Here is a 17,072-nt window from a genome sequence, read left to right on the forward strand (position 1 = left end):
GTTTGACAAGCCTAAGATAACATTCTTACTCTAGTAGAACAATTTTTAGCTCCACCCCATTTTCACTCAAATATATAAACCTAAAAAGTAGAGTTCCTGTTTTTCTAGAAAGAATCAAATAATCCCATACCTAAGTTTTCTCACCCTTATACTATTTTTTATTTATTATTTGTTGTCTATGGTTTGATAATTTGGTGTAGTGGTTAATGTTAAAATTTTATATTATAAATTGGTATTCTATTTTACTCAAAAATTTAATATTTAATATTTAATATATATATTCTTTTAAAGATTATTTAAATTTTTTTAATAATATTATATGAATAAAAAATCAAGTTTGCGAAAGAAAGGAAGAAAATCAAACCCATCTTATAAGTGTCAAGAGTGCTTAAAAAAAGCTCTTATTTTCCAAGATAAGATTTCAATTATCTTTAGTAGGTTTTTCCTAGTCTCATAAAGAACTTGTTGTTTTATAATTGTAGATCATGAAGCCTCCTAAATAGGACCACTTATGTTATTCCCCCAATTAATTAAATGAAAAATCAATAGTAGGTATTTGTGTATGCTTTTTTGCATTGACTATTATGAAAATCCTAGAGATGACAAATAATAATGAGGGTGTCAAACTTCATAATTAATAGCATTGGTTAAAAAGGTAAAGGTAAAGGTTGTCATCAAAGCTTGGCGCGCCTAAGTGTATCCTCTCTTATTGGACTAGACTCTTCAATGTAGAAAAGTTGCCAATTCAACAATATTTATTTGTCATCATAATACTTAATATCTTTAGGTCAAAAAATTGAGATTCATAATGCAATAACTTTGTAATATTGAAATGTGCATCCTTTACACTTTTCCTTTTATTTTACATCACTTTTATTTAAATGTCTTAGATACATTACTTAGGCAAAAGATTTCAGCCAATTTAACACTCCCACTAATCTCAAACTTAAATCTTTTCTCAAAAACATCATCATGTATCTACTTAGAACATTCTCATCTCTCAAAGCAATGATTTCTCTACCAAATTCAATACCACAAGTGTAACCTTGACCTAGTTTGGGGTTGTAAGTGCAATCTTGACCCACTTTGTACAGTTTTAAAATCAAGAAGTTTATTCTTGATTTTAAAACTGGAGTTTTTTCTTTCTTTGTACCTTTATTTTGTTCTAAGAAGCTCTTTTAAAATATAATATCTAGGGTGTGTTCAATGTAACAAACACAAAAATCCACGATTAAAATAAATAAAAGCAAGGTCATCACATGAAAGGAGGCTCATTTCTCCTTCTTTTTTGAGCCTTACCAAGCTTGGAGAGTATTCCCTATTAGACCCCTCAAAGGATAAATCAATTGAAAACTCTCTTCAAAAAGAATAAAGCATTAAAGATAGTCTAATTATGTCAAGAGGTGTCTACAATCGGAGCCAAGAATCCATGTGCTTTTTTGCTGAGTGATTTAAATTGACATTCTAATGGGAGTGGAATCACAACTACCTGTGTGGAACATAGAAGCCCAAACTTAGTAATGCAGGTCAAATATGAACAATCATTCCACAAGAAGAACAAACTTGCCTCTCTTGGCGGTTTGATAGGTGGTGCAATTGCTCGTTATACATGCTCCTACAAAAATTACTTCATATTCACCTATGATCTCACCCATTACTCCTATTCTTTGATTATAAACCTTATTAACATGCACCACTCATAGAAAGGGCTCCAATCCTTCTAAGATCCACTGCAAAAGAATACAATTTTTTATGGTTGATGAAGGCTTATTGGATGGCCAAACATGTAAGGTGTAGATTCATTCTAGCCCTTGAGTGCATTTCGTAGGGTTTTGAGTGCAAGTAGATCATCCTGTACAATATTTTTTTATAAGAAATTTGTGTCAGTAGCATGGTGAAGATTCAAAGGAGCCAACCAAAGAGAACAATAGGGGTTGGTTTGGTATGTATGTTTCTTTTCTTTATTTTGTTTTTGTCATTCTCATAGCACAATAACCATGAATTAAGAATTTGAATATAAATCTTTATGGAATTATTTCAATTGAGAAAATGAGATCCTATCATTCAGAAATAAAAGGATGAAAAAATATGATCTTCCTATCTCATGCATGCATTCTATTCAATTGAACTCAGTTGAAACATGGACATGCCTTCCAAAAAAGCTAGGAAGTTACTATAAAATATGTACTCAATTTTAAAAATATGATAATATATGTCTTAAGTTGAAAATAATAAATCTACAAGCATTAGGGCTAGTAAAGAGTAGTACTTGTTGATACATGTAAAAAAAGATTTGTAGCCTTTTGCAACTTCTTCGAACCTCCATGAGTTGAGAAGGTCCTATTGTATTTGTCTCCAAAGCAACATCATACCTAAATGATAAACATGCATGGCAAGTTTGTAATTATATGTTATATTATCATAGTTTGAGAATAGGTTTTATTATTAAATAGCCTTAAAAAATGTGTATTCGTGATCTTTTAGATATATTGTATTATGGTATCATGTGTTAGGTAACTATAGTATGGATATTGTGCTTCTATGACCCAAGAAGTTAGGCTAGTATGTTGGGCTACTAATGACTTATCATTCTAAAGAAAGCTATTTGTAGGTTTGTGTTTGTGTATATCCTAGTCATGCCACTCTTTATGTAGTGTGATTATTGTCTTCTCCAAGATCAATATTTGTAATGGAGGCGTCTGGTATATGGAGGATGCCATCACCAAGAGTGAAGCCAGTCCAAGCAAAAATTTCATTTGACATGATAGATTCACATCCTTGTTCAAACACATAATTTGATAGGAAATCTACTTCTTGATTTACCTCGCGAAATATGTGTGATTGAGTAATCTAGACTACTTAAGATATCTCTAATTTCGATCAGCCACATTGTGAATTTCCAACTCGGTGCTTTTCCAGAGATAACAACAAGAATCACATTAAGGGAGTCACCTTCGATATCAATCTATCGAAGGTTTTTCTCCATACATAGTTTAAGGCCGCTAAGAAGAGCCGCATATTCAACATGTTGGTGCCAACTATGAGCTTAACTGACCCACCCCATACCAACTCTCTCCTATCATTTTTGATAATGAATCCAACACCAAATGGGCCAGGGTTTCCCCTAGAGGTATTGTCAAAATTTAACTTCAAACGACCTTTTGGCGGAAGCAACTATTTGGCTTATGTTTGTCTTTTCCCATTTTGTACCAACTTCGAGGGAATTAAGTGTGGCCATTCTTTTGTTATCTGATCATCCAATGTGGTAAATAATTCATGCTTTCATTCTATGATTCTATGCATTTTTTTGATAAAATATAGGTATATTGGTTTGATTAATTCTTTTGAAACTATATATTAGCTTAACAAAGTCTAGTTGACGTAGTTATAGATCAAATTTTATTGTCACCAATCTTAATTACATCTAACAAATAGAATTACAAATGGAGGAATTTTCAAGTGCAAAAATGTAAACCCACATATATAAACTAACTATGAGGATCTTATGTACCATTACATTTATTGTTGACAATTAACTTAAATAACTCACTCCTATTACAATGTTAGTTTAAAAGAGTAGAGTAGGTGATTGAAAAATTATTTAATTAGTGTCTATCATGTGCATAGAATCAAATGTTAAATAGTGAAACAACCCACATTACCAATTATATTTGAGCGATCTAATATTTGATGGTTTTGTCTTTCAATACTTGGATTTATCAGATGCTACCTTACTAAAATAACCCAAAGTCCATTTAGTGTTCTTTGTACCATTAGGTACTATATGTTTTTGTAATTATATAATTAGGGAGAGGGCCTTGGTCCCTTAAACAAAACAATAGTTTAGAACATCAACCTTAAGAAATAGCCAAACAACCCAAAAAATAGCTTCTAGCAGGAGACAACCTGCACTACCAAAAAACCCCTTCAGAACCCTCCCTTATACAATCAAAACCTTCATAATTAGACATAGTCTTTCAACTTCATAATTAAACTAACATTGTGTCTACTTAAACTTAACATATCAAGACATACATGCCTTAAATTTAACCTATATAAAGTCTTAATGTTAAAATAATCCATATGTCCATCAGAAATAACATTAGACATTAACATAGAAATTAAGCCTAAGATCAGACAAATTAAACTAAAATGGAACAGAAGTCATGACCTAAGCAGCAACAAAAAACCAAACACATAAACCATCAAAAGCCTTAATTCTTGGGGGCAGAAATGATTGCCCAATTTTTAAACAACTCGCACAAAATATCTTTCCATACTTAATTTGGAGAATTGTTTCATTTATTGTCTTCATTCTTCCCCTTGCCAGTCCCACCAAACTTCTTAAGTCATTTTTTTATATTTTTCTAGACTGACACAATTTCCATTATCGCCTTTTTCAAAATGTTTGTTGTTGACTATGGATTCCTTTGCCCTCAACTCCACTTCCCTCATTTTGGTGTGCAAATATGCCACTTGGACTTTAAGGTCATCAATCTTATCATTATCCATGTTCTAAGTATTGGTCATCTCCTAGAAATCCTCATTTTTGTTCCTAGTCTCTTTTCCCTTTTCTTCAAAGGTCTCAACTTATTTTTCTGTCTAAACCTCTTCAACTTTTTCCTCTTATTTCAGAAAAAACATTATCCCCATTGATATCCCCAATCTCTTCTTCCAAATCAGTATAATCCTCATAATCATACTTCTCATTGTTATCCTCTTTTTTAGGCATAAACTCCTCATTAGAGGAGATATCCTCTTCCTTATCTTCTTTTATATGCTCTTTACCTTTGGTGTTCTCTTTAAGCCTAATAGATCGATGACCTCAAGGGCTTGTCTCATGTTTTGCTTTCCCCTATTTGCTATTCTCATCTTCTCTATTATCCAAGTCAGGATCCTCCAAATTTACGGTGATATTTTTACTCTTAGTAATCATAAAATCCAATTTCATTGATTTTAGAGTGGCATAAGAGATCAATTGTAGATTTCCTCCTCTAAGGTCACTTTTAAGAGTTCATTTTATTCCACTAAAATAGAAGGGTTTTCTTAACTTTGCATTTTTTCCTCCAAAGGCTTTGGATATGCTAGGAGAGTGAGGCTCACTCTCAATTAGTTCTATTTCATAGAGTTGCTAGGTTTGGTAGGGATATTATGTTAGGTTAACATACTACTACCATGAGGACTCAGTGAAATCACATGCTTATATAAAGCCATAATAAGGCCTTAATGCATGGGAGGTGATGCTCCTTTATCAATGTTAATGCACAAAGGGGAAAATAAGTTATTCAAGACAAAACAACTCCCTCATTCACATTAGATCTATGAAATTATCAATTACAATCATGGAATTTTCATTGGACTCTCAATTTTATAGTTTTCTTGTACTCTTCCCAATACATCCATCTTTCATTTATATGTTTGCACATTGATCAACTTTGCAAATTTATATATATTTCCTTTATGTAGGTTTCCTCACACCTATCCAACTCTCAACCATTCACAACAATCTAATTAATCACCAAAAACTTAATCATCGTTCCTTGGGCCTCACTATCGACCCTCTACCAAGACTCTTCTATTCTTGGCCACAACCTACTCATGAAGCACTTTATTTTTCCTTCTCATACCCCATTATATCCTCTCGAACCACTTTCTCCAACAACGTCCTTTTGGCCATGCATTGCCCCTAGGCCAATACCACTCCTTTTGACCCAACCTCACACACTGCCTATCTCAAGTTCTTCCACCCTCCTCTCCTGCAACTTCAAATATATATTACTTGGCCAATTCTTTCACCAAATTCATTTTTTTTCCTGCATCTTTTCCTCTTCTCTCTAATATGCAATCTGTTGGCATTAGCAAACATTAGTAATTGACTGATGTGGTGTTTATATCTTCAATGCATCATTCAGCCCCTCACATTCTCCTCATATATATTTTATTTTCATCTCATAAAAATTTGAAAAAACATTTTTGTCACTTCTTCTATTTCCATGCACACTTCATGTTTGAAATAGAATGGTTATAATATCGATTGCTTCAACTATTTTATTTGTTTACCATGATCTTCATGACAAGTGCAATAAGTGTGCAATTAAATGTGAAATCTATATTATTCAAGAATTCATTTTGTATGGTGAAATTTTCATTGTAAATATCAAGAAATGTCTATCATCTTGTATGCCAAGAGATGTTCATACCATTAATTTGGTCAGTCCCCTATGTATACGACTAAAAATCATTGGCATTAAATAGACAAATAGGCAACCACATAACCTAATCTAATTAACAAATCTGATCGTAACAATAATAGAGAATTATAATGAAACCAACAACAAAGCAATTAAGTAATAAATCCAATGTCGACTCCAAAATATTTGCTCTCCATTACTCTTCTCCTTCTTGATGTGCAATATGGTAGTGGCTCTTAGAGTTGCACAATACTTGCAGAGTATAAACACAATTATTTGAAGAATGTGGTTATTGATAATGAAAATTGATGCTCAATTTATAGATTTCAAAAGGATTGATTAAATGTTTGAGATCAATTTGAGAATAGAATTAATCAATGGTCAAGGTTTGATGAGACAACTTGATTGGAGATGATTACGATGTGAACTAAATGCATGATTTAGTCAAACTAAATTGATTGAGAGATCAATTGGATTGATTGAGGAGTTAAATAGTTAATTAAATTGATTGTTTTGAACACTAATTTGATTGACTGGTTAACTAAATTGATTAATTAGTCAAAAAAATTGATTGGAGGTGTAGCATCCTAAATTGTAAAGTTAGTATTATTTACACGACGTGTTTGTTCTCCTACTTTAGCATGTCCTAATTCTGACCCTGACATATTTCATGCTTATTTCTAATTTTGTGTCTCTATACTAATTTGTATGAGCTTTAACATTCAAATTTTCACTCCTAGATCATAATTACAAAATTGAATTACATAAATTTAGAGGTTAATTTCATAAAAACCTTAATTTATTTTCCTAAAATCCCTAATTTATTTTCCTAAAATTGACTTGTGGGTTGTGTAATTGTTCAATTGTGTTTTCGGATCTAGTTCATTCTTACATTGCATCTTCTAATTTGCATGTTTCAAAATAATATATATTTTTAAAAATCATGCATTGTTATGTGTGTTTAGATTAGTCCCTTTATGCTTTGTTTCATTACATTAGCTTCTTTCGTTGCAAATTTCCTTTTTATTAAATTAGAAAAATGTCTAATTTCTTTTTACAATACTTTACTACCTTTGATGAGCTATTTAGTACCTATGACTTTGATTTTTATCCTACTCATTATGACATGCTAATACAAGACAATATTATCAATAATCTTCCTTACAAAGATACTTTGGTGCAAGAGGATGCTCTTAAACTAAAAGGATTCAAGATATATGAAAATCCCCTTTATGAACCTTTCAATGATTCATCTCCCTAAAGAGGACATGTTGATGCTAGAAGATATTTTTAACACTTCTCTGAATGGTCTCTCTCTTTTGGATGAGCCATTGGAGAACGATGTTGATTATTCTCTTAATATGTCCCTCCCTCATGAGTGTACCTTGGTGAAAGAGGATGATATTACGGTAAAAGAGGGTGATATGATTGACAATTCCCTTGATAACACCTCACCTTTTATTCCTTTCAATAACCTTCCCCCTAGAGATGAAGCATCAATGAGATATGATTGTCCCTTTCCTAAGGTTTGTCATGAAGATACTTTAGAGAAAGAGGATAATACCATTTCCCACCATTATAATGTTTCCAATGCACTCTCTCTTCTAAAGATGAAGAATCTAACCAACATCAAATCAATGTTGTTGTAAAGCCTAATGTTGTTGTCCACCTTCATCAAGATGTCTCTCAACCTCACCAAAAACCAAAAATTGTTGTTAAGGATAGAGTGAACCATCAACCTGATTATCATGTAGTGCCTTACACATATAATAATGAAGTGTTTACTTTAGAAGCTGACAAGAATATACAAATTGAATCACAATATACTTTGTTAGTTTGTACAATCTTCTCTCCAATTCGGACAAATACACCATCTCCTACTAAAGTTGTTCCTAAAGAAGAACTCTTGGAGTATGATTGGGGGTCATTAGATTTCACGCCTTCTTTTTGTAGAAAATTTAAGATGCCTAAAGTTGAACTTATTTTTTATCCTAACACATGTCTAGATATTGATTGGGCCTCTTTAAACTTCAATCCAATTCCATCTAAGAGAAAACCTTTTCCTAATAATACACATGGATACAATGGACATGTTTTAGGATATGTGCAACAAAGTCTTGAAAGTCATGAGAAATCATACTTTTCTAATGAAAAGATAGGTTTCCAACCTCTTCCTTTGTCAACATCCCCTCCTCCATTGTCTAGTGAATCCATGCCTTCTCATTCCAATATGGCATTACAACAAGATAAGATTTTATCCGATCTTCTTCATGCCAACTTAATTTCTCCTCTTTGATCTAAATGAAGAAAGAAACTTAGACGACATTTTGAAAATGCTACTTTTTGCAAGTATCATCAAATTAATGACCATTTTACTAATGAATGTCAAGTTTTTCAAATTAAAATATAACAATATATTGATTTAGGTATCATAAAAATAACATATGACAATGAATGACATATTTCTCATTATCATTTCACATAACATTCAAGTTCCTATTATGTTGCTCCTCACTATGTGACATTGTTAGCTTACCTATTGGGGGCTCATTGTCATTCACGGCAGTACAATTTCAGGTGCAACCATACTCAGTGAGCAAAATAATAGTCTATTTATTCATCTTTATGCTTGGGGGACAAGAATAATTTTCTCTCTCTTTCCTCATTCCAAGGATTCACCTTTTCCTGTATGAGTTACATTTTTCATAACATGATCTCATTTCTTGCATAGAATTATCCTTCAAGTGAGTACATGTGTGTTCCTTGGGTAGGACCTATTCCTTTCTTGAAACGGTATGTCTCTTATGAATAAATATCTCCTTGGATGTTGTGTAATCCTTCTCTTTATCCCAATTCTTGGGGGCATTGATTTCTCTTATCCTTTCTAAGGATCCACTTTTCCTTTGTTGAATGGTGTTTGCATACGAGATGATGTTATTCCTTGTATGAAGTTGTTTGTTTTCTCAAGGAATCTTTCTTATGCAAGAGGTGTGTATCTTTGTCCATGACCTCTTCTTCACTTGGAAATGTATATTATAAACAAACCCCTCACTTTGGGTCAAAAGTGTGTTATCCTTCATCAAGAATCCCTTTTACCTAGCAATAGGGGGAAGGTGTGAATTATTTTTCTCCTTCCTTTATTCTGGTCAATGATGTTATTTTTGTTCAAAAATCTGCTCTTTGAGGTAGATGTCTTTTGAGCAAGGATCTCTTCCTCCTCCTCCTGAGGATTCCCTTTACACTTGTTGCAAGATATCTCTTTTACAACTATGTTTTCCTTTCTTATAAGAGTAATGCCTCTTTAACTTGGATTTATGAACATTTTTTCCTAAAAGGATATCTCCTTGGCATTGAAGGTGTGTATCCTTGTTTCTAGATTCCTTAAGACATCAACATAGCTTTATGTTGACATCTTAAGGGGGGGCATTGCGTTTCACCCTTTTTGTACTATATTTTGCATTTCTTATATGGGGTGTTCATTCTTGAAACCAGACCAACAAGTCTTATACGAGATGTTTCATTTATGAAACCAGACACAACCTTTTTATATGTCTCATACAGGGTGGTCATTCTCGAAACCCAACCAAAAAGACTTATATGAGATTCTTCATGCCTGAAACCAGGCATATTTTGATTCATGTCTTATACAAGTTGTTTCATGCTAAAAAATAGACCAAAAAGTCTTATACGAGATGCTTAACTCTTGAAACCAAATAATGGCATATGCACCAAGGTGAGTTGACTAGCATAACACAACTTTCTAAATTGTTCAACTCTTCCTTTTTTAGAGAGTAGAACTAGCATAACATTGTTACTAGTTACTAAGTTGCCATTAGTTTTATGTCCAAAGTCATTCTATATATACTCTAGTCGGTTACTACTACCGAAATATTCAATCGGTAAGCATAGAGCAATCGGTTATAGAAGAAAGTAGTCACAGAGCTTAGTATACACCGAGCTGTCTACCGAGTAACACTCTATGTCTACTGAGCAACAATAATGATATACTGAGTGAAATGTGTTACCAGATTCATTGAACCTGGACACATGTGTGGAAATGTGTTACAAGATTGAGGAACAAAGAACCGTTATCACATTGGAAATTGCACTTAAAGATTTTGTATGATCTTGAGGTCATCTATCCAATGAAATATTTTGTATGGTTATTCATTCGATAAATCATGTTTGTAAGATCGAAGCATGAACAGATCACTGACATAAGAGATCTATTTATACAACATGAATTAAGGATCAGACAAGAGAGGTATATGAAGCAAGACATGTGTAATAGATAAGAAAGCACTGAGTATTATGACTATTAGAGACACAGAGGTCACCAAGAAGGATTTTAGAGAACAGTCAAGGAATAGAGTAAATAGAAGGGTTTACCGAGTTACTTTATGGATTACCGAGGTATGCTATAAGAAAGGTAATCTCATTTTGAGCACATAGAATCTGCTATAACATTTCAGATGTGAAGTTACAGATATTTGTAATATTGTATTGTAATATTTTGAGTTGTAAGAGAAACCTTTAACAGGGTAAAAGACTCTAACAAAGTCTATAAATTGTATAGACTTTAATCAGGTGCAACATTTAGAATAAGTGTTGTAAAATCCTTTAGCAAGGTAGATCTAACGATCTTGATACTCCTAACAAGGTAAGCTATCAGAAATAGCTGAACATGTAGCTCTAACTGAGCACCCTTTATTATTGCAGTAGTGAAGTTGTGGGTGCCATCCCCACCGTAGTTTTTCTCTGTAACCAAGAGTTTATGCGTAACCAAAATATATGTGTTATGGAGTGAATCATGTATGATTGTTATTCATTTGTTTTAGCATTATATTATGTTACAACAGTTTTTGGTTTATGCTTAATAGTAAAGTTATTGCTGAAGAAAGGATTTGAAGTACTAATTCACCCCTCCCCTCTCAGTACATTAGCTTTCTATATTAGGCCTAACAATTGGTATCAGAGCTTCAATCTTGGAAAAGGGTTTAATGACCTAAAGAAAAAGATCTTATCAATGGAAGGTTATAAACAATCTCAGAGAATTGTGTATCGGCAAGAAGAGTTGGATCATGCTAATCAAGTGAATGTAGACATGCAAAGACAAATGCAAAAATCATTGAAAGTTAGAAGAAGATTGTCTGATGATTTGCAGGACTCTCAAGAGTTAGTGGAACAAATTGAGACATCATCTGAGAACAGTATATCTGAAGAGACCGAAGAGATGATTGAAGAACTGAAAGAAAAGAACAAAGCACTGACTGATCAACTAGAAGCAATGAAAAGAGGAAATGAACATTTTAGCACACAGATGACTAAAAATATTGATGCATTGAGGACAACCGAGGATAAAGTAAGAGATCTAGAAAGAGAAAAACAACAACTTGAAGCATTAGTATCTAAAAAGAATGATGAAATCACAAGGTTGACTGGGATTCAACAAAATCTGTCAGATCAATTGGGTTATGCACATCATGAAGCAAATCTGAAAGATGATGAGAATCAAGCATTGAAACTTGAAGTATCAAGGTTGACCGATGAACTTGAAGCAGAAAAGAAATCCAAAGAAACACTGAAGAAGAGTTATGAAGCATCAAAGATGTTGGATGAGCAACTGAATACAAAAAGACCCAACAAAGTTGCAGGACTCAGTTACAAAGGAAAAGACTCTATCGAGAAGGGAATCCACACTACCGAGAGAGGAGAATCATCAAAGGAAAGAAACTTATTTGCAACTACTATGGAAAACAAGGACATACTGCTAATATGTGCCAAATCAAAAAAGGTAAGCAACTGAATGTCACTAGGTCTAATGGTTATTGTTACAATTGCAATAAATATGGTCACACATCTAACCAATGTAGGACAAAGTCTGTTAATAATTATTAGAAGGCAGAATTCAAAGGGTTTTGTAAAAATTGCAATAGATATGGACATAGTACCGAGAAGTGTTGGTTTAAGCAAAAGAACTATATGTGGTCTGCACACCGAGCAAATACTAGAGGCTACCGAACTCACACAGATCCTAACCGACAGTATTCTGTAGTACCATGAGATTACAATACAAGGATATGGTGTGAATGTTGTGGAAGATATGGACATATAAGTGCCAACTACTTTATAAGGTTTGGAATGAACAACCGAAGATCATGGAGAAATCCTGGTATGGCATGTTTTCATTGTCACAAAGTTGGACACTTGGCTAGAGATTGCAGAGATCAACCTAGAGGAGACACTGAAGAAATAAAAGGCAAATTATAGATGATTTGGAAAAAGAAGGAAATTGTGTCAAATGAAGAAAGCACCTTATCTACCGAGTTAGGTGCACCTATTCCAAATTAATCGGTAAAGGTATGAAGGGACTGCATTCTCTCAAGGTTAAATCTTAACAGTTCCTATTCTATCATGTAATTAATTCAAAATCTGCATAACTAAAGATGCATTAGGAAATTTGAAATTTTATCAAGTCTTTTGGAAGCCTATCTAGTCGGTAAATACATGAAGTCTGGCTACTCGGTAAAAGCATAAAAAGGAAGTGGTACCGAGTGCAGTTAATGTTTTCTGACCTAACTGCACAAAGCCCGATAAGGTATATTGTGTACTTAAAGCTTTTACGCGGTCATTTTATACTTACCAAGTTTTCAGAGAGCAAAGCAAAGCGATTCAAAGGTGATCAAACCTCCTCTGAAGCGAAATTCAAGGTATTTACATCAATCACAACGCATTGTCAAGCTAGTTTACCAATCATATCAATTGTGAATATCTGTCTTACATTTGTTAAGTGGAAAGCGTCTGCCGTTTAAAAGTTTTCAAACCCTAAGGATCTTTTGTTAAGTGATTATCCGAAATTTGAAATGGCACCTAAGATCCAGAAGCCCATTGTTGTTGAGAACATTGAAAAGCCCTCACTGAAATACTCTCTAACTCCCAAAGTAGCATCTGAATCGGATGATAAAACTGCATTTTCACTCATTCCGGATAGGGTTTTACTAGTTGAGGATGTCAGATTCTTCACTAAGTATCGTGTTAAGGAACTAGGTCATGTTGAGATCAAGGACACATATGATGAATTGTGTACCGATGGGAAACTGGATAACAAGTTTGAACACATTAAAATCAAGGGATTGACCGAAGCCCTAATCTATCCCCGTGTCTTCAAACCCTAATGGGTCAAGTTTGTTTTGAGCTGAGTTCATGATGATTTCATGTGGTTAGAGGAGCAACCATTCAAAATCACCAAAGAAATTATTCACTTGATCACCGGTTACCCTATTTTTGATCATGCCCGAGCTCAGAAAATGATATCACAAAAGGAATTGATCACTTTAACCGGAGTTGAATCTGATTGCAGAGGACTGAAACTGAACAATGTCACAGATGTAGAGCTGAAGTTTGCAATTAGAGTCATAGTTTATTGTTTCTTTCAATTGGCAAGGGAAAACAATGTACCCTGTGTAGCAGTCGATTTAGCATATAAAATTGTGAAGAAAAGAATGAAAATTGATCTATGCGAAGTATTGTTGAAAAACCTGTTTGAGAATCTAAACACCATAAGGAAGCCGAAGAAGAACAACTCGGCTAACACATTGAAGTTTGGATCACTTTTAGTATGCATGTTTTTCTATTTTGAGAAATTCTTTCCATCAGTCGGTAATGTAGTTTGGGAGGGAGCTACACCGACCAATCACCCATCAAATCAATGACTTCATCAAATGGCTAGGTGATAACTTCAATGATATTATGGATGATTACTTTAGCAAGTTTTAGGAAAATATGCATAACAGGTATAGAATTCCACCCCAGTTAGTAGAGAAATACAAGGATGACATATGCTTTGAAGTGGACACCAACTACTTCTATGTTAATGTTGTGGAACTGAGAACTCAATCTTTGCCACCTATGGGTTATGAGATTGATTTTGACATCACACAACAACAGATAGATGCTTTTCTTACATTACCAAGGCATGCTACCGAGCTGAGATACGATACATATGAAGAAGTTAAAGAGAAAGTTAAGATGAGCATTGTAGTACCAAAGGCTACAAGGAAAGCAACAAAAATGATCAAGGCATTAACGAAGAAATTTGGAGAAGGTTCTTCCTCCACACCTGTCAAGGGCACTCTAGTCATCACCGAGGAGGAATCTGAAGCCCAAGAGGTAGCTATTACATTGAGCACCGAGTTGCCTAAAGGGAAAGTTTTGAAAAGGAAGAAACAGGATACATCAAAGGTATCACTGACTCCTTCAATAAACCGCCCAAACACAAGATCATCTGCAGCGTCACCGAGTAAGAAACCAAAGAATGTTGCCACACCAAAGGTAAAAAAAACTTATAAGAAATCTACTGGGAGACTCATTTTGAATAAAGAGTCCAGTGACACCGAATCTGAAGACAAAAGTAAATTTCAGATTGTCAAGAGTAAAAAGGAAGATGTACATAGTGTTGATAATTTTTGCGATAATCTGAAGCAATATGGTGGATTTGGAGCATTTAGATATGTAAAATATGACTCCAGATTTTATGCAGAAAAGAGACAAATTGAAGAAGCCATAATCTGAACTCTTCTGAATTTCTGATTGGTCCCATTGGAAGTAACTAATTCTCTTCCAAAAGAATTGTATTTGCATATTGATAATAGGTGGAAATATGTCATGGACTCAGAAAAGAAGACGAGAGAAAGAAGTCTGGTACATCTCTTTACAGACATGTTGGTAGATGAAATAAACGAACATCTGAAAAACTACCACACAAACTTTCTAGTCAAGCAAAGAGACTTGAAATTGATGAATGGCTTTTATTTGGATGTAGAGAATGAGACCAAGGAAAAATGGCAGGAAATCTTTCGAATCAAGAATGATGGTGAGTAAGTTGAAGTTGAAATAGTTGATGTCACCAAGCAAGATCCTGATATCATCGAGCAAGACCCTGCTGACACTATACACATTGATGAGGATATCATGGACACCGAGGCACAAGAACAAGAAATGATAAAAGGGAATGCGTATGCCAAACTGGTATCTAGTGAGTCAGTTTTGGAACAAGTTCAACCCTATCCTCTGGTCACTCAACATGTTTCAACCGAGACACCTCAGGATACTGAACAGGGAAAAGAGGGTCACAAGTCTACAGAAGGAGAAGGTACTTCTCAAGCCACCGAGGAACAAACTTCTCAAGCTCCCTCTAGCACTGAAAATGTTACAACTGAGGCCCAGAGCAAGGATTCACCGAAGGCTACATCAGAGGTTCAAGAAATTGACAAAAGTGTTGCCTCTACCGAGCAACCTACCGAGGGTCAACAAGCCTCCCAAGCCATTGTATTAGTTCAACTGGTGAAAACTAAAGAAAAGAAAATGAAAAAGCATAGTTTCAAATTAGATTTGTCAAAACCAATAGTGTTGCCAAATGTAGACATATCCAAATTAAAAGGGCAAGCACTCATTGAATTCAGTGAACTATGCAAAGCCAAAGCATAACTTGAAAAACAAATGGCTATTCAAAAGAAAGAAAAAAGTACTTCAGAAGGTGAAAGCACTATTAACAGATATGCTACCTGAGGCTACAGTGTCAAAAGATGCAGCCTTCCATATTCAACTGGATGAACTCCAAACTAAAATAGAGACATCTGGAGTAGACGCATCTGAATATTTGAGCAAATTGAAGGACAAAGAGCTCACTGCTAAAATGATTGAAGAGGTACAGAGAGCCACTGCTATTGGCAAAGTAAAACTTGTCAAATTTATTGCTGAGTCGTCCCCTCAACTCAAGCACGTTCTTTATTTATTTCAGAAACTCTATACATTCTCTTTATTCATTAAAGATATCAAAAATAAAACAAAAATGATTGAGAAAGAGATCACCGCTCTCTCAAATAAGTTGACCACTGAGCCAAACTCTATTCAGAATTTCTATACCAAGCTACAAAAGCTCATGGCTCAACAATTGGAACTTAGGAATGAAGAGTACAAAATAAGGATGGACATTATGACTTTTCAAACCTTATTCATTCCACACTTGTCCTCCGTCCAAGAGCAGATCAACAAGGCTACCTCCCTATCCACTCAACTAGAGGGGAGCACCTTAGATGGACTAATTTCACTATTAGCTGACATTACAACTCAGAATTTACTCATGGATAGTGTCAAGGATGCCTTCTTTGCCGCTCTCACCGATGCAAGGACAAAGTACAAATCCATTTTTTACCAGTTGCCTCCACCGAATGGTAACTAAGTTTTGATGTTTGTCAAAAAGGGGGAGTATAGTATCAAAGTATCAAAGGGGGAGTGTAGTATACAGGGGGAGTATACCGAGCAGAATAGAGTATCCAAATGCACAGTTAATTTTGACAGGGAGAGCAGTGACAACCGAGCAGTTAATACAAAATATTGATTACAACGCATGCATAATCAGAATTATGTACAGTATATTGATAAGGGGAGTATATCTGAATATACCATTTTATTGACAAATGTATATACTGTCAGTTTAGTCAAATTTTGTAAGTATATAGATTTTGAGTTATGACTTTGAAAGAAGTTTTGTCAAACATCTCAACTAATGTCAAAAGGGGAGATTGTTACTACTTACTAAGTTGCCATTAGTTTTATGTCCAAAGTCATTCTATATATACTCTAGTCGGTTACTACTACGGAAATATTCAGTCGGTAAGCACAGAGCAGTCAGTTATAGAAGAAAGTAGTCACAGAGCTTAGTATACACCGAGCTGTCTACCGAGTAACACTCTATGTCTACCGAATAGCAATAATGATATACCAAGTGAACACACACCGAGTGAAACGTGTTACCAGATTCATTGAACCTGGACACATGTGTGGAAACGTGTTACAAGATCGAGGAACAAAGAACCGTTA

The sequence above is a fragment of the Cryptomeria japonica genome, chromosome 6 (assembly GCF_030272615.1).
Source record: "Cryptomeria japonica chromosome 6, Sugi_1.0, whole genome shotgun sequence".
Classification (NCBI taxonomy): Eukaryota; Viridiplantae; Streptophyta; class Pinopsida; order Cupressales; family Cupressaceae; genus Cryptomeria; species Cryptomeria japonica.